The 18,760-nt window shown below is 42.0% G+C and overlaps 1 long non-coding RNA gene across 1 annotated transcript; it reads left to right on the forward strand.

The window, feature by feature from the left end:
- Positions 1–257: 257 nt before the first annotated feature.
- Positions 258–10,086, forward strand: LOC123666179. Its single transcript, XR_006745165.1, has 4 exons — positions 258–311; positions 569–640; positions 1,706–1,780; positions 9,370–10,086. It is a non-coding gene; the product is annotated as an uncharacterized LOC123666179 (long non-coding RNA).
- Positions 10,087–18,760: the final 8,674 nt, after the last annotated feature.

Here is an 18,760-nt window from a genome sequence, read left to right on the forward strand (position 1 = left end):
CTCTAGAGCATAGTTCGATCGGAGTTTACTCCTTATTAACTTGGTTGCCGTGATATTCAAAAATATAGCATCTATCTCTCGCAAGAGACATTGCGCGGCCACTCTAAAGGCAGGTTTAAATTACCGTTTCACTCGATTTTACTCCCAGTACTTATTTCACACCATGGCTACGCCTTATCGTTTCTGAAGGAGTAACTGTTACAAATGTGTGTGATCAGAACGGCGAGACGAGAGAGAGGCGCGTGCGCGTGGCGGCATGCGACGCGCGCCCCGCCACCGCCGTGTTCCGCGTCTCCAGCGACCGAGTGCTGGTGAGGCGAGACATGCGACACGCGACCCGCACGCGACACACGTGACACACACGTGACACGCACGTGACACGCACGCAACACGCACGCAACACTCCCACACGAACACGTGTCCCGGCATATGAACACATGCACGCTCGCTGACACTCACTTCACAAATACTTATCGTTCCTGTATTCAGTTTGAATTATTTTGAATTATAATATAATATAATATAATTGTGAATATTAATAACTTATATTATAATTATCGTTTTCCAGGTGGTAGACAGCGACGAGGACACTGAGCTGTACGGACCACCGCAATGCTCGCCATCGAGGATAGGGCCTGATGTAAGTGTTCTAAACACTCATCTATATGAATATATTCGCCGAAATGTATGTACGCGCAATGTAGTTTCTATGTTGTTTCCGAATGACCGCATCGAATAGGATAGTTCTATTTGTTCTGTCAAATTTAATATGTCACGATAGACACCAGACAACCAGGAAGTGACGGGGTCGCAGCCGTCGACGAGAATTTTACATCTAATTTTATTTTGGCGACAATCTAAGATCTCATACGACGATAAAGATAATAAAATAAGACAGATTAATACAGAAATGCTTTAGACCACACGGCTGAAGTAAAACTTACGAAACGTAACTCTCTTTCTATCTTCACTCTTCATATCTCCCTCTCAACTTCCGTTCGCCTCACCCTATCGCACTTTTCGTAACGCTTTCGTTACGCATTCGCCAGCTTACTCTCCAAGTTAAGCATGCGTAAAGAAGTTTTAAAAATATACTAAAATTAATATTATAATGTGGGGTTCTTAGCTAAGCGTGACGAGATATGACAGGGGGAAGATTTTTTCATATATTTTTTATAGGAGAGGGTCTTTTGTGCCGTAATATTTGTTAGAGGCCACTGAAAGTGGTCCAAAACGGTAAATTTTTTATTTCTCTTAATATGACATAGTTGTATTTTTTTTATAGTATGTACCTTTTTCTGTGAGATTAACGATTATATTACACCAACTACCTCTTGGTCTTCGTCTAAATTGTAACCCTAACATCACCTGAAGGAAGTCACGATCAAGTGATAAGACCGCCTCATTTTGCACTTTCCTTTTTACTTCACAATTTTGTATCAAAATACAGTGTGTGGTGGTGGTGTACAATAAATAAAGTCATATAAAGTGTCAATTTCTCACCTCATGCTTTTCCCTGGGAGTTAAGACGAACGAGAAGTGTATTCTCGTGGTAAAAGAATTTTTAAAATCCAGTAGTTTTTGTGCTATTTTCATTACAAACAACCCAAGTATATTAAATTTTTCCTTATTGTGCATATACAATGTCTTGTATATGTGATTTGTATGTCATGATAATATATAAATAATATGTTTTTGTGTTCAGGGAAAATGTGTCTTATGCCAGAGGCCATTTGTTACCCCGTATGTCGTGATCCAGTGTTCGCAGGTCAACTGTGAGGTAAGGACTACAATAAATATATTTACATAAGTATATATACAATACATTGAAATCACGAAACAATTTTTTTTTTTTAATTTTTTAAGGACGTTGGTCAAAGCCACTGGGGATTGTATTATTCGACAAAAACTGAGTGTTTATTTAATCCCAATATTATAAATATGAATGTAAGTTTGTTACGCTTTCACGCGAAAACTACTTAACCGATCACCATGAAACTTTGTACACATATTCTTGGAGGTATTAGAAGTAACATGGATACTATTTATTTTAAAATATTCAACGCGAGCGAAACCGCAGGTAAAAGCTAGTATAGTATAAATTTAAATAATTTTCATAGAAAAAACATTTCTTTTAGGAACTACACAAAATTTTACCCTTTATACCCCTCAATCTAAGAGGGACGTCACGTTGTCACACTTTCAGTGATCTCCGAACAAATGTTACATCAAAAAAGGTATTTTTGTGTTTGCTCGCAAATATAATTATTTCGTTTGCTCACAAACGAGAAATAAAACTGACTTAAATTACATAGACAAGTACGTAGACAACAACGTAGGTACAATAAAAAAAAATAGTCAAGTAGACACGCATTATTAGATCCATTTTGCATTTTTTTATTTCGAAAATATAATATCTTATACTATTAAACGAGCAATTCTTGTATATATATACATATATAATCTGAATCTCGGACACGACTCCAACGATTTTCATGAAATTTAGTATGCAGGGAATTTCGGGGGAGATAAATAAAGGATTGGCGTTTTATCCCAGTTTTTAGACAATGAAAAAATATTGTTAGAATACGAAGGTAAATTTCGCAACCGTCAGTAAAGTTGTAATAGCTCAGATGGGTAATCGACCAGTCGCGATCGAAAAGACCATGGTTCAAATCCTTGGTCGATTATTATTTCTTTTTTTTATTTCTAATTGCACTCGTTATTTTTTATTTAATAATATATGTAAAATTGAAAAATATTATTCATATTATATTCTTATAATTTTTAAATTATTTTTATTTAATTTTTGATTTTTTATATATTAACTTATATTTTTTATCATTGTCGGTAAAAAAAATATTGTTCATATTTTATAAATAATGATTTCCAAGAAACACGATTTACAAAAACAAATTATTCTATGTAAGTATGTATGTCTATTTATTGAGTTGTTTCCTATTATTTTTTTATAAAATTAAACTACACCTACACCATCAATATATCATCTCCTTTGCCCTAAGGTTGCCTGGAAGAGATTGCTCTTAAGCAATAAGGCCGCCTTTTGTACATTTTTTTTCTACAAATTATTTTTATTTATTTATTTATTTTTTGGGAGGAACAACAGCTGAGAAATACAATGTACAAAATTATAGAAATAAAAAGCTACCAATAGTTCCCCACTGGTAGTCACAGAATATTAAAAAGAAAACTTACGCTACATATAAGCCGTAGTAACAATAACACGTATAGATTACAAAATGTGGTTAGTAAAATGATGTAAGTAAACAGTTAGGTGCAGTCAAACTAGTAGAAACAATCACATTAAAACTATGCATATGAAAAATTCTAAAACTACACAATTACTTATTAAAGAAAGAATTACTAATTAGGTTCCTTGCAGCCGCACAGCTAGTGTTAAATAAGTCTAAGTCAAATTTTTTAGAATATGCATTAAACTTACTACCCGCCCGCCAGACAAATGAATTTTGCATATAGTTTGTGGAAACTAGTGGTGTGTGCACTAACGGATTATTACGAAAAAGTTGCTACGTGTAGAAAAATTGCTTGCTAGGTTAGAGAGTCACCCACAACTCCTAACACGAGACACAAGAGAGAGAGTAAAAAAAATCCTACAGAATCTTAATTTTTTTTTTCTTCAAAACACACAAAATCACCTTACACTAAAGCAAAGCTTAAACCTATAAGAACTACAATGCCTCACCCACAATTAATTGCACTCAGATCTTAAGACGGCGAGAGAAACCAACCCAAAAAGGAAAAGAGCAAAAAGGGCCCGCAACACACGTCCTGAGCCTTATATACAGCAAACCCAGTCTGTCGCGACACAACTACCCCCTAAGATGCACCGCAACGTAATACGATACGAGGGTATTCCAAAAAATTAAATCAGTCGCCTAGAAAAAGTAAATAGCAACGCTAGTGCATAACTGTGCTATTATACATCAGCAGGAACGAAACTACGTGCTAATAAAAATATATGCTACAAAGTTTAGTAGGAACTCCTAAAGAGACTTTGGCTAAAAGATCAGGGCAATCAATTAAGTTATTTGTAATTTTGAAAAGATAGATTAAGTCACTAAGTTCACGTCTTAGTTCAAGTGGGAGAATATGAAATTTTTTGCAGAGTTGCAGATAGTTCTTCGAGTTATATGGTTGATTGGATTTGAAACATATGAATTTAATAAATTTTCTTTGTATGTTCTCAAGACGCGCGATGTATGTACCGTACTTGGGGTTCCAGACCTCGGAGGCATACTCCAAATGACTGCGGACTAGTGAGCAGTATAATATTTTTATAGTTTTGATTTCATTGAAATCCACAGAAGTTCGCATCACGAATCCTAAAGCCTTAGACGCTTTGGTTATGATACTGTTGATGTGAGTATCATACAGAAGCTTAGAATCTAGCATTACTCCAAGGTCCTTAATAGAACTCACTCTCTGAAGTGTTTGACCATTCAAAGTGTAATCGCAGATTAAAATGTTTCTCTTCCTGGTGTACGTTATAACACTACATTTGGAGGCATTTAAGTCCAAGAGATTGTTGCGACAATAATCCTCAAGTCTCAGGAGATCAGCTTGTAGATTATTGGCATCATCCTCACTTACGACTCTGGAAAATATCATCATTTCGTCAGCGAAACAGAGCAATTGAGACGAATGGAGGCAGGAGTTAACATCATTAACAAAAATTACAAACAACAATGGACCAAGCAACGATCCCTGAGGTACTCCACTCGGAATGGTCACCCAACCAGATATATAATTGTTGACAATGACCGCCTGAGAGCGATTATCTATATACGAAGAGAACCATCTATGCAGGTCACCTCTAATACCGGCCTGATCTAACTTGTTTAGGAGGAGTCTGTGGTGTATCCGGTCGAATGCTTTACTGTAGTCAGTATAGACTACATCTACCTGAGCGCCATCCCCCATAGCAGCCAATAAAAAATCATTAAAAAGAATTAAGTTTGAAACAGTTGACCGACCCTTCAAGAAGCCGTGTTGATTGAGACTAAAAGACCCCTGGAGCGCTGCATAAATCTGATCATAAACAATTTTCTCAAATAACTTTGCTAAAATACAGAGTTTTGAGATAGGCCTATAGTTTATTATTTTTTGTTTACTGCTTTTTTTATGAACAGGTGATATATAGGCAGACTTCCATATATTTGGCACAACACACTCTTTGAGGGAACGTTTAAATAGTAGATAGACAGGGAATGCAAGCGATACTGCACATTTTTTTAAAAAACAAGCAGGTATTTTATCAGGTCCAGCCGACTTAGAAACATCTAGTTTAAGCAGCATCTTTTCGACTATCTTCGGGCACACCGTTATGCTTGAAATATCTGAGACACTTGGAGTGGTTACTGCCGTGACTTCACTTAAGTCAGGAGAGAAAGTACTAGAAGCGAGGAACGTTGAGTGAAAAAACGAGGAAAAGGCATTGCAAATAGCCTCACCTGTATTGAGTAAATCGTTATTGTATTCCAAAACACTTGGCATGGCTGCAGACTTCGACCTTGATTTATAATACGACCAAAAGTATTTCGGATTTTCTGTAATTGAACTTTCAATAGATCGCATGTATCGGGTGTAACATTCCTGTTCCAAGATTTTGGCTCTAGTACGTAGAATCCGAAAAGATTCTTCGTCAGACCTATTACCATACGTCTTAAACTTTTTATAGTATTTAGATTTTTCTTTTAGAACTTTGATTAACGCTCGGGAGAACCACTTAGGATGTCTTTCGTTGGAAGATAATTTGACGGGAACATGTTTATCTTTTATTGAGTCCAGCACACTATAGAAGTGCGCAAGAGAGTCATTTATAGATTCAGCCGAAACAATGTAATCCCAGCTTATGTTTAACAGTTCTGAGTTAATTTCGTTATAATTAGCGCGATGGTATAGATACTTCTTATACCGAGGACGGTTCAGAATGGGACAACAAACGGTGCTCATTTCGATGGTTAATGCGCCGTGGTGCTGATCGACAGGTACCAACGCGCAAGCACTGGCGTCACATACGGTGACAGAAACATTACATAAAACGAGGTCTAGCGTTCTTTTATAGTCGTTCGTGATACCGTTATATTGTTTTAAATTTAAGGAGTTTATTTCATCTATAAGGAACGTCTCGGCCTCGGTATAGTAGTTGGTGGGGTTAAACGAGTTACTGTCGTCATCGTTAGACGGTATCCATAAAATTCCGCTGAGGTTGAAGTCCCCAACAATCAAATACTGATCATTTGGGTATTCCATATAAATTCGAGTAACACATGAGAAATAATTACACAATTGTTGTGAGAATGATAAGCCCTGATTTTGGTTACATAAGTAAAGAACACAGACGTGCAACTTGCGTTCAAAAGTACCAGTCCTATATGTTACCGTTATCCATAAATCCTCCGCACTCGAGTGGAACTCAGGCCGGGGGGTGACCAGCAAGTCGCGGCGGACTGCGATTAACACACCACCTCCCCTAGTCTGCCCCGTTGAGCTGTAATCGCGATCCCTACGAAATACCATATAACGTCCATCGAAAATTTCTGTGTTAAAAATACTGTCAAGAAGCCAAGTCTCAGTCAACATAATAATATCGTACGAACATAAACATACATTACGATAGAATACCGTAGTTTTTGCGCAATCCCCGAACGTTTTGATAATAAATATTAATTAATGAAGTATTTACCATAATCTACTAAAAGGTGACCAGTAGTTGCATTGACACATAATAATTATAATGATTAAACATAATATTGTATAAATTATAACAGCTATAACCCGTAGAATATTTAGTATATGATTATGTCCGGTGCAAAATAGCAGCACACCAAACAAAAACACTATGAGGTACTTTGAAATTAAATAGTGCGGGTAGTAAGTTAGAAGCAAAGAGGTGTTGACAATAAAATGTAATAAGTGCGAAGACGATAGATATATGTTAAATAGATTCGTCGTTGAGGGACGGGTTAAACAATAGACGCCCGGCCGGCAAGCAGGTAATAAAACATAGATTCTCAAACTATGTCTGGCAATTTTTAAACAATAAATAAAAGAAAAATAATACTAAATACATACAATAAAATACAAATTAAAGAAGTTTGTTTAAATCTAATTCTTTTGAGATAATTTGAACAGGAGACTTGTCATTCTTTCTTACATGTATTTTACCATACTTAACCCATACATAACGGTATTCTTTATTCTTAGCGAGCTCTTTAGTTTTAGTCAATAATTTCTTCAATTCCGGGACAAGGTGGTCATTAATATATATAAAACGATCTTCTGCAAACCCAATTTCTTTTTCTGTTATGCGTTTATGAGCTCGCGATGCAGCGATAAATTCTTCTTTAATATATCGGTTAATAAAACTAACTATAATCGACTTGTCTTTCGATCCATGTGTCGGAACACGAGCGACGTAATTAATCTGAGTCCTCGGAAATGCGTATCCCACTATTTTTGAAATGTCCTCAATTATATTGAACAGGTTCTCGTTTGTCTTAAGCGGAACACCCTTGATTTCTAAATTATTCAAACGCGACCACTGCTCACGGTTAGTATTATCCCTCTTAAGTAAAGCAACATCCTCTGAGAGTTTTAATTCGGATTGATGTATTTTAGCAACTTGATTTTCGACATCTGATACTCTAGATTCCAAGCTTTCAAGCTTGGCACTGTTAAACTCGAAGGACTCCTTAAGATTCAGTATTTCATTCTTGATTGACTTTACATCTTCGAGAATCTCTGAAAGCTTACTGAACTGACCTTTTAGATCTTGTACCTCTGATAGAACCATCTCAATACTAACGGCACCGGGGGGAGCACATTCGGAGCCTTTGGCTGGCTTAAGGCTTACGGACGCCAGCTTGCATTGCGGACACCTCCAACCCGCTCTACGATCGGGACCGAGTTTACGGTAACCGGCTTCAGAAATCGATGCACAGGAGAAGTCCATATTACGTTGGCAACCGTTGCAGTACACCCCATCAGTGTAAATAGAACTACAAACGCTGCACTTTATTTTTGATAATAATTATTTTGACCAATTTCAAGAAATATTGAGAAGCACTGGAAATTCACTCGCAAGATTACGTACACGTGCTAATAGGCCCAATGCGCAGCGCTGATTATTGCTAATGTTGCTTGCTTATTTTGTTTCTTTGGTGTACAATAAAGTGTAAAATAATAAATAAATAATAAATAAAAATACCGAGCTAAGCTCGGTCACCCAGGTACTAATATTTATATATATATATATTTCTTGTGTGCGTGTGTATATCACTGAACTCCTCCGTAAGACGGCTGGACCGATTTTGATGAAATTTTTTGTGTTAGTTCAAGGGGATTCGAGGATAGTTTAGATTTTTCATTTATAAGTAGTTGTTAAATTTGGAATGTTTTACATTGGATCCGGTAGACTGTACTACCATCGCAGCATTAAATTTTAAATATTATTCTATTTCAATTTCAGTTTGGCCCGACAGTTGGTGCTGCGATCAAATTGCGAAAAATATTTGAAATTTTGTGTTATGGCAAAACAACGTTTGTGGGGTCAGCTAGTTTTATATAAATAAATATATTTTTAACCGACTTCCAAAAAAGGAGGAGGTTCTCAATTCGACTGTATTTTTTTTTTTTTTTTTTTTTTTTTTTTTTTTTTTTTTTTTTTTTTTTTTTTAATGTATGTTACATCAGAACTTTTGACCGGGTGGACCGATTTCGACAAATTTTATTTTAAACGAAAGGTGGTGTGTGCCAATTGGACCCATTTAAATTTATTTGAGATCTAACAACTACTTTTCGAGTTATATCTAATAATGCGTTTTTACTTGACGCTTCTTTCGTCGACCTACGTTGTATTATACCGCATAACTTTCTACTGGATGTACCGATTTTGATAATTCTTTTTTTATTGGAAAAGGGATATCCCTAGTTTGATACCAGGATCTGATGATGGGATCCCAGAGAAATCGAGGGAAACTCTTGAAAATCCGCAATAACTTTTTACTGGGTGTACCGATTTCGATAATTTTTAATTTAATCGAAAGCTGATGTTTGTCATGTGGTCACATATAAATTTTATTGAGATCTGATCACTACTTTTTGAGTAATCTTTGTTAACGCGTAGTTACTTGACTATTTTTTCGTCGATCTACGTTGTATTACTCGTCGATGTAATTGAAGTCGGTTTTTGTTTTCGTTTGCGAGCAAACACAATTATTATTTAACAGTAGGCTTTTAAGTATGTTACGATGAAAAGAAAAAGAATAATGAAGTGTAAACATCAAATAAAAAAAAATTATATTAAATTTCAAATAATTTTTTCAGGTATGCTGGTTACAATCACTGCGTTTTAAGAAAATATGTCCGCAATGCAGAGCTATCAGCTTCCCAGACCATTGTGAAGAATACACATGTGAAACATAGTACTTATAGATCAATGTATGACTCTAATGTTTGTTTTATATGTTATTTGTATATTATACAGATTGTGTACAAGCGAAAATGATTAAATTAAACCACATACACTACGTACTGTTTGTAAGAAATAAAACGTTTTATGGTTAATAATTGTTAACTAGTTAAAAAAAAATACTGATTAAATAAAAGTTTTATTAATGGTTGATAATTTGAATACGTACTGTTTATAAGAATTAAAACGTTTTATGGTTAATAATTGTTAACTAGTTTAAAAAAAATACTGATTAAATAAAAGTTTTATTAACGATTGATAATTTGAACACATACTGTTTGTAAGAATTAAAACGTTTTATGGTTAATAATTGTTAACTAGTTTAAAAAAAATACTGATTAAATAAAAGTTTTATTAACGATTGATAATTTGAACACATACTGTTTGTAAGAAATAAAATGTTTTATGGTTAATAATTGTTAACTAGTTTAAAAAAAATACTGATTAAATAAAAGTTTTATCAACGATTGATAATTTGAATACGTACTGTTTGTAAGAAATAAAACGTTTTATGGTTAATAATTGTTACTAGTTTTAAAAAAATACTGATTAAATAAAAGTTTTATAAACGATTGATAATTTGAACACATACTGTTTGTAAGAAATAAAATGTTTTATGGTTAATAATTATTGTTAACTAGTTTTAAAAAAATACTGATTAAATAAAAGTTTTATAAACGATTGATAATTTGAATACGTACTGTTTGTAAGAAATAAAACGTTTTATGGTAAATAATTGTTAACAAGTTTAAAAAAAAACTAAAAAAAAAGTATTTTATAAATGATTGATAATTTGAATAAGATATAAAAATGTGTATTGAAATGTGTGTGTGATGTGTACTACTACTATATATATACATTTATTATAGTTAGTATTATTCATTGTGGAGTGGTAAGTCTTCATTTTTGTTTGTGTTACTGAAAATTAATAAGGCATTTGGTACTAATCCTTCCTCGCTTTCAGCATGCGCAATAATATATCAGTTGCCTCTTGCTACATTTTGTTTCACACACGTCGATTGCCAATTTTTTTTTTTAATTTGTTTGACGAGTGTACATAAACCTACTCTTCTTATGTATACACCATACAGTGCCTATTGGATAGGTGGCTGAGTACCGCGCATGCGACATCCTTTCTTCGCAGGTATACCCCCGCCTTTGCGTTGTTATCACAATGTATGATGTTGGAGCTAGGGTAATGCTCTTTGATCAGAACGACGTCCAGCCCCATTTCCTCGGCGACTAGGGGCAACTCAGTGGTGGCCGTTCTAGCTCCCGCCAGGTTTATCTGTCCGACGGTGATGTGTGGTTGCGCCATCAGTATTCAGTGCGCTCTACCATTCTCCTTTCTGCGTGTCGACGGGCTGGACATTCTGCACTTGCTGTCTTGTGACTGGTGGCCTCCTTAGTGTGGCCGAACTTGACACATGTGGCGCACTTCGACGTTTGGGCTTTGCACTCTTCTACCTTGTGTCCCGCCTCGCCGCATTTGCCACACGTCGGGGCTTCCGCCTTACAGGATACCTCGCCATGGCCGTAGAGCTGGCACCGTCGGAAACAGATTGCTGTGGTGAAATCCTCCACAGTAATAATTTCCCACCCTATATAAACTTTGCCTTTGTCTAGCAACAACCTTCTTAGTTTTGGGTCGCACGCCATGACCACGGTGGTTCTCTCGCCTCCGAATCTGTTTTTAAAGAAGGCCAACTTGCAGCTAGCCATCATCTTTGTAAAGGTCCATGACTGGTCGTCCTTAAAATTCTGCTCATGGAGAGCCTTCATGATGCCCTCGAAGTCACTCGCCTTGCCCTCCAAATTTTTGAGAGCCAATGGCCACCAATGGCTGTCGCTTTTTTGGCTCCGATGCCCTAAGTGTGGGTGGGATAGCCGATTTCAGCCTCTCTAGGTCCTCCCGGGTTCTCGTCTGAATGAGGACCCCGGCTCCAGCAAGCCTTCTGACTTTGTCCACTTTGATGTTGAGAGCGGCGGGAGCTACGGAGGTCTTCAATATGGTCTTCGTTTGCTCAGCTGTTTTCATTACGTCTTTATCGGTGGGGTACACCGCGACCACCGGTCCCGATTGCTGCTTCAACTTCTCGGCATAGGACGGCTGCCTCCCAGCTGATGCGGCAATGGCGGCCGCAGCATGACCAACTTTCGATTCGGCGCTTGCTGATCTGGCCTTCTCCTCCTCCAGGCATGACTGCAGAGAGACTGCTCGAGCTTTCGCGATGTCCATAGCCTTTTCTCCCTCCGATATGGCTATGGCCATATGCGCTACGATTCTGTGTCACGCTAGCGCTGTCTGCTTTATTAAGCCTTGCGATCGGAGACTTGATAATGTCCCCGATATGCTTCGCAGCGCTGCTAGCTAGCGCCAGTAGTTCACGCGGCGTGCTGTGGGCCATGCTGCTGTCGGGGGCGTCACGCCTTCCATCCTCGTCGTCTGTAGAACACGGTGTGCGGAAATCCGCAGTCCCCGGTGTCCCCGGGTCCACAGCGCTGACGTCCACTTCACCAGGAAGAGTGAGAGTCGTTTTAATTGCCGAACACTGCTTCCCCTGTCGTCTTCGCAGCTTCTTCTGCGCCCCCATCTCCTCCGGAGACAATACCCTTTTGGATGGGCCTGGCAAGGTGGTCGCGGGAGTACCCTTCGGCGGCGACAGCGCCTGCATAACTTCGTCGTAAACCCTTCTCGCGGTCGCGCTGGCTATTGCCTGAGTCACCTCTGAGTCTTCCCCCGCACTCGTGTGATATGTTTTCGGAGTCGGCGGCGTTCGCAGCAACGAGACACGCGGGCGAAAAGGTAGCGGCGTTCTACTGGGAGGCCCCCCCCCCCCTCGTCGGAGTCTGTCATGTTCCACCTACTGCTATGCTAAAACAAACTATTCTAAACTACAATACTACTAACTATAATGTAACTAATAAATATATGGCTACAGCCAGATAGATGTCTATATGGCTATGGCTGGCCATGGCCATGTAACCAGGTAACTTAAAAATACTAATGTAATAAAGTAATTTAAAATAACATAAATAATACAGATTAATATACTAGTAAGGCAAATAATATAAATTGGACGTGACAGATGACAAGAGTCAAATGTCAGTCTACCCCCTTGTGGTTGCACGCAGTTTCCGGAGAAAATGAATCCACGGAGATCCCGGAAATCCGTTGATATTTCCAGCAATTTTCACTGTATCCACGCGTCCCTAATACCACACTCACCGATTCCAGAGTATTTCGGGAATACTCTGGAAAATGTCACTAACTAAACTAAACTAACCTATGTGTCCACGCACTATATTGTCAAGTTTATGGGTCCTTTATCCCTTTATTTCCCGGCGATCCCTGGGCGGATTTGAGCGTTTTCAACGACAATCGACGCTCCAGGATCTATCGCACATGGCAATCACAATATTTTCGTAACACACACGAGAAAAACCACAAAACGGATTTTTAAATACGGAGCACTACAAAAACGATGTTGCACGGTTGACGGCTGTCACCGAAGTAGTAGATAGGGACAGCGGGAATCTCGTTAATCCATTCATGCGCGTCACTAATTAGATGACGAGACATTTGGCTATTCCGCCGCCTGCCTTCGCCTCCCAACTTCGTGCTAAGCGTCTCATAATGAGATATTTAGGCCACGGGAGTGACCAGCTGTTCCCCACTCCCGTATCTAGAGACAAAGCCCAGGTGGCATTGCACAGGTTGGATGTTAGTTGCGGTACGCAGGTGGTTTGGCGGGGAATCTGTGTAGCAACGACCTGTTAGACTGTCGTTCGAGTCCGGTACCACATAGGTCCTGTGTAAACCTATCTTGTTACCACAGGACCCCGGTCGCTCAGTCCGACGCTTCCGCCGCGACGGCGGTCATCTGGTTGAACCTGGTCCAGTTCATGTGCGAGCCCCTTAATACCATGCCAGGTATAGTCTCGAATACTGCCCTATTGAGCCCGAGGAGCTTCTGCATCTCGTTAAGGGACGCTCCACTCCACACACCTCGCCAAGAAATCGTGCAAGAAGTAGATCGGACGCTCTTCGTACAAGGCAGCTCTAGTTTTTCAGCGACCAACTGGACTAGCTCTTCGTGCTTCCCGTATTTGCGGCGCTTTTCACGGTGAGCATCGTCCAGCGGCCTCTGACCGGAGACAACCTGCGCGTCGACAATCACTCCCACACCATCTCTTGACGCGATAATGTCGGGCTTCCGACACCCTATAGAGGTCGTGAAGCGAGGTTCCAGTATCACCTTCCACCCTTTCCCGGTCATCGCCTCTGCGATAAACGTTGTGACGCAGTCGTGACGCTTGACGCGGCCGCCGTGCGTTCTGTGACACTGTTGGATGACGTGAGCCGTTGTCTCCCTGACCATGCAACCGGCACGGCAGCTCAACTCCGACTCGCGACCAACCCTACGACCCCTCGAGGCCCTGACTCGGGAGGGAAGGGCGTTTATGTGACAGTGCACGAACTGCACGTAGTCCCGGCCGCTGTACTCCATGCATCGCTCCCTGATCCACTTAGTGGAGGCCGGATTCCGAGACGACTCACGAAGTTCGTGGCCGTCCGTCGACGCGTGAAGCATCTCACGCCAATACTGCGACACAGATGTTAAATTGGACACCGGGTGGTCCCTGGTGAACTTTCGGACTTGCTTCCGGGCCCAGCTCAGCTTTTTCCGAATTCTTTCAGACTTTGCGGCGGCCTTCGCAGCAGCCCATCGCGACGAGGCAAGGCCCCCGTATCTCCGTAATATGAGTTCCGAGGTGACCGCCTGCAGCGACGGGATCGCTAGGCCACCGTCCTTAGCTTCCGCATGGAAGTACCCCTTCGGCACGTCAATCGGCAGCCTCAGCCACTTCCTCACAGCGCCCCGGACTTCGATGTCGAGCATTCTGAGTCTGTCGTCCGAGATCCTTCCGAGCACGAGGCCATGGATGAACCTCGGAATCAGATGACCCCTCACTATCTCGAGCCGTTGTTGCGGCTTTAGAGGCGCCCTGGTGATGTTGTCCAAGGCCTTACGCACCTGTAGCTCGAGCATCGCCGTTCCGGCTGATTCGAAATCGACACCTAGATAGCACCATCGTTCCACGCTCGTCACCTTCCTCAATTTTGACCTACCCACCGTAAACATCCGATTGGTTGGGTAGTGGTGCTTTTTGCGCTTCCCATCCGGCACCATCGACAAAACGGAAGACTTACTGGTATTCAGCCGTAGCCCCATCATCTCCCCGACCTCAACAACACAGTCGATGGATTCCTGCATCCCCACCTTCGATCCCGCAACGAGGATTAGGTCGTCGGCGTAGGCCAGTGCCGCTACTTTCTCGCCTTCCAGCCCGTAGCCGACGCCCTTCGGCAGCGACGCAAGAATTAGGTCCATCGCCATGTTGAAAAGTACCGGCGATAGGGGATCTCCTTGACGCACCCCTCGACCCACTTTCACAGGACGGCTGTTCTTTCCATTAACGGCTAAGGTGGTTTGCGCCGTTTCGTACATGTGAGCCAGATAACTGAGGAAACCCTCGGGCAGGCCCCTGGCCTTCAGCAATTCTAGCAATGCCCCGTGCGACACTGTGTCGAACGCCTTGGCAAAGCCGAGGACCGCCACATGGCATTCCCTCAGCTTCTTCCTGCTATCTCCCAGCACCGCGTCTAGCACGGCAGTGTTCTCCAGCGCTCCATCGGCACTCACAAAGCCGCGCTGACGCGCGTCCAGGGGGCAACAGCGCAGCAGTCTCTTGGCCAGTATGCCGTGCATGTGCCTGAGCGGTACCGACGCAACCGAGATTGGTCGATAGTCGCCCGGGCCGGCAGGGATGTCCTTTTTCGGCACAAAGATGCACTGTCGCAGCGGATCTGGAATAGCGCCTTTGGCTAACCAGTTCGAGAATATTTCCGCTTTCAATGGAGCGGGAACTGCGCGCCATTCCTCCGAACGTATTCCGTCCGGCCCTGCCGCTGTCCGCGAGTCAACACAGGACGCCTTCACCTCCTCGACCGTGATCGGCGCCCATAGCCCGGAATAGTCGGCCACTTCCCCCCGCGTCAGGGCATCGAGCGCTTTCCGCGTTGGTCCCAGGGCGGTCGACACCTCCTCGAGAACCGGTCGCCAATAGGTCTCCAGATCCTCGAGGGTGTGCCTTACGACCCGGGCGTGGCCGTCTATTACCTCGGCTGCTCCACGACTCGGACACTTCCGGAACAGTTCCTGCATCCGTGCGTACTCCATTCGCCTTCTTTTGCGGTTTGAAATCGAAACCGGCGCGATGTCGTCGTCAGTCCGAGATGTACGGCGGGACCGCTTTGCGGCCTTGGCCCCACGTCCCTGGCATCGCTTGCGCCTCTCCGCTCTCAGGAGCAGGGATTCGAGGGCTTGCGCTGCTTCCGGGCTTAGTGAGGCTTCGACTGCTTCTGCCGGTTTGTCCACGACAGGTGGGACTTCAGTGCTGCCGTCCGGCGGTCCCAGGGGCCGCGTTTCCGGGGGCTGTTCCGATATCGAACCCCTACTCGCTGGGCCAGACGACGAGAGCGCTATCTCCTCCAGGCAGGCTTTCACCAGCCCTTTGTACTTCACACTCCGCCGCTGTCCCTTAATCGCCTCCAACGTCCTCTGGAGTTGGGGCAATTTGGCGAGCAGGTCTACGTTCGAATACTTCCCAGTATCCACCGTAAACTGCGCCTCGGTCCTCGCCATGAGCGACAGCTCCTCCTCACCACCTGCGCTTTACCTGCAGTGGAGCGGCCTCCGCACTTGGCTTCGACGGGAGGGGCTCTACGCTTGTGAACACCGAGCCCCGTCTTGGTATCAAATGTACGCCCACAAACTGGGCAGGTCCAACCAGGCGCCCGCCCAACACTCCCGCCGGAAGTGCCGGGTCGAGCCACCGGGGAGGGATTGACCGTGCTCCCCGACTCCTGTGGGAGGTCGGGGCGGTCCAAATTCTCTTTATTTGGATTCATTGCAACGGTAAGATTCCCTTATGTGGCCGGGCCGCAAACCCAGCCACCGGGCTCGCCCACGGTTTTCGCTAGTTCCCAACCGAAGAAAACCGCTAGACTTGATGGACTCCAAGCAAGCTCGAAGACCACCCATCGGGACTACTACGGTATCTCAACCGTAGCCAACCTGGATTACACCCCCAAGCTCGAAGGGTGTCGCACCACTCCGCAGAGAACCCAGGGACTAGCCTGGCTACGTGCTCCGTCACCCCCATGCGTTGTCGTAAAACGCTCGCCCTGGCGGTGGCGGAGCATGCAGCGGAAAGTGCACTTGCCTCGTCCGATAGCAGGGAAAGTGACGCCTACTACTTTACTTGTCGAGAAGTAAATTAAGTAACTTATGCGATTGATTTTCACGATAATTTTCAAATTAAGGAAATACGAGTACTCTAATCTCGCAAAAAGCTTTTCTGTTATATAAATTATGTAATGATTTTATAAGTTACAATTGCTTTTACACGATTTATTTCCCCCATTTGTCAGTTTTTGGTCTTCGTCGAGTGAGATATTTGTATCTTATCTTCTTCTGCCTTAGTCCTTCTCCCCTTTCGGGTTTTTTTGGGGCGGACGTTACAGAAACGCCTTCGGTGTCTGTCGACAGTGCGCTGTGCTATCTGCGATGGTCTTCTCTACTGTTTTTGGTTTGCGCTTCGTTGCCTCCGTTCTTCTCGAGGTCGCTTCTATTATGTCCCATCGCCGCGCGAAATCCCGTAGTCGACCAAAGGATGCCGCCGAAGCTTCAAGATCATGATAGTAGACCAGTCCCACCTCTTAGACTTTGATGCCGTCCAGTAATTTTGTACGCTCATCCTTGTACAGAGGACATGCCTAGAGTGTGTGGTGTACGTCTTCCTCAGCGGCATCGCCGCAGTAGCATGACCCCACAGCGGTCAATTTCATTCTGTGAAGCCTCCCCCTGAAACACCCATGACCTGTCAAGATATGGGGAATCAGTCTTGATCCAAGACGCCTTGAAGCGAATCTTCATCTTGGGAAAAACCGGTATAACTCCCACGGATCATGACCCTCCACTATATCCCATGGATCGACATGTCCCAACGCTCCTGCCATGCGGTAAGAGTGGACTCAGCCTTTCTGAGTTTGGCACTCCGTAGCTTCTTCTTCCTGCAGTTACCAACTGCAGACTCGCGCAGAGCACCTAGCCTGCTTGTGCTGATCACCTCGAAGTCGGCTGGCAGCACACAGGCCCACTCCGTTAGAATAATTGAATGAGAATGATTACGGAGTAAGAATGCCTCAATGTTGTTTTTAAACTAAGCAGCTAGTACTTATGCTACGAAAAATGGTATTAAAATCACAATTCTTTTTATTATTATCACATTCTAAATACTAATATTGGACCTTTACAACATTTTTAGAGTTTAAAACTTTGTAGATCCAATAGAATAGTTGAAATAATTATATTAATGGACCTAAAAAACACTAGTTAGTGATTTTGTAGTTGCAAGTCGCGGATATATAATGTTGGATCAATAAAAAAGCGTTTGTAACAAACACCTTTGTAGCTCCAAATTTTTTGTAATTTATAAAAAATAACTGAGGTATTAAAAATAGATACGTTTTTATCGCTCCAATAAGTGAGAATAAAAATGGTCATAAATTCCGTTGTGTGGCTGTAGCTCCAACGTACGTCAAACACTCGCGGACGAGGGCACTACTGTCCAATGAGACGTTGTCGGCCCATAACCCATGGAAGAACCGCCAATAACCACAAAGCCCCCTCATCTAGTAAAATTTTGAGATACTTTTGTGGATGTTATTGTTGCCCCAAGTATAGGCATGATTCAGAGACAATTTGGCATAGGTACTTACCTCAATTTTGCAGTTTGGCTATTTTTGACTTTGTTGCACCGAAGGTGCAATATAATAAGTTAGGTTAAGATCGTTTACTGTGTAAATAAATACTAAATATAAAATTTATGTAAAAAGTTGTTTAATAAATAGTATTTTTTCTATTTAAATATGTTGTTTTAATTTATATTAGCTTTTGTGTTAGTACATACATACATAACTAGTCTGGCCATAAATACTGTTACATAAAAACTTTTTTTTTTCAACTTTTTAATTATTTTGAAATTGGAACACGTATATTATTTTAAAAACTTATTTCGATTTTGCGCCATTTCACATATTTTTTCGTGTTCATTATCAAATTACAATATCGACTTACATGCGCCTTGCACAAAGTGGGTATAGAGCCGTCGATCATA

The sequence above is a fragment of the Melitaea cinxia genome, chromosome 25 (assembly GCF_905220565.1).
Source record: "Melitaea cinxia chromosome 25, ilMelCinx1.1, whole genome shotgun sequence".
NCBI lineage: Eukaryota > Metazoa > Arthropoda > Insecta > Lepidoptera > Nymphalidae > Melitaea > Melitaea cinxia.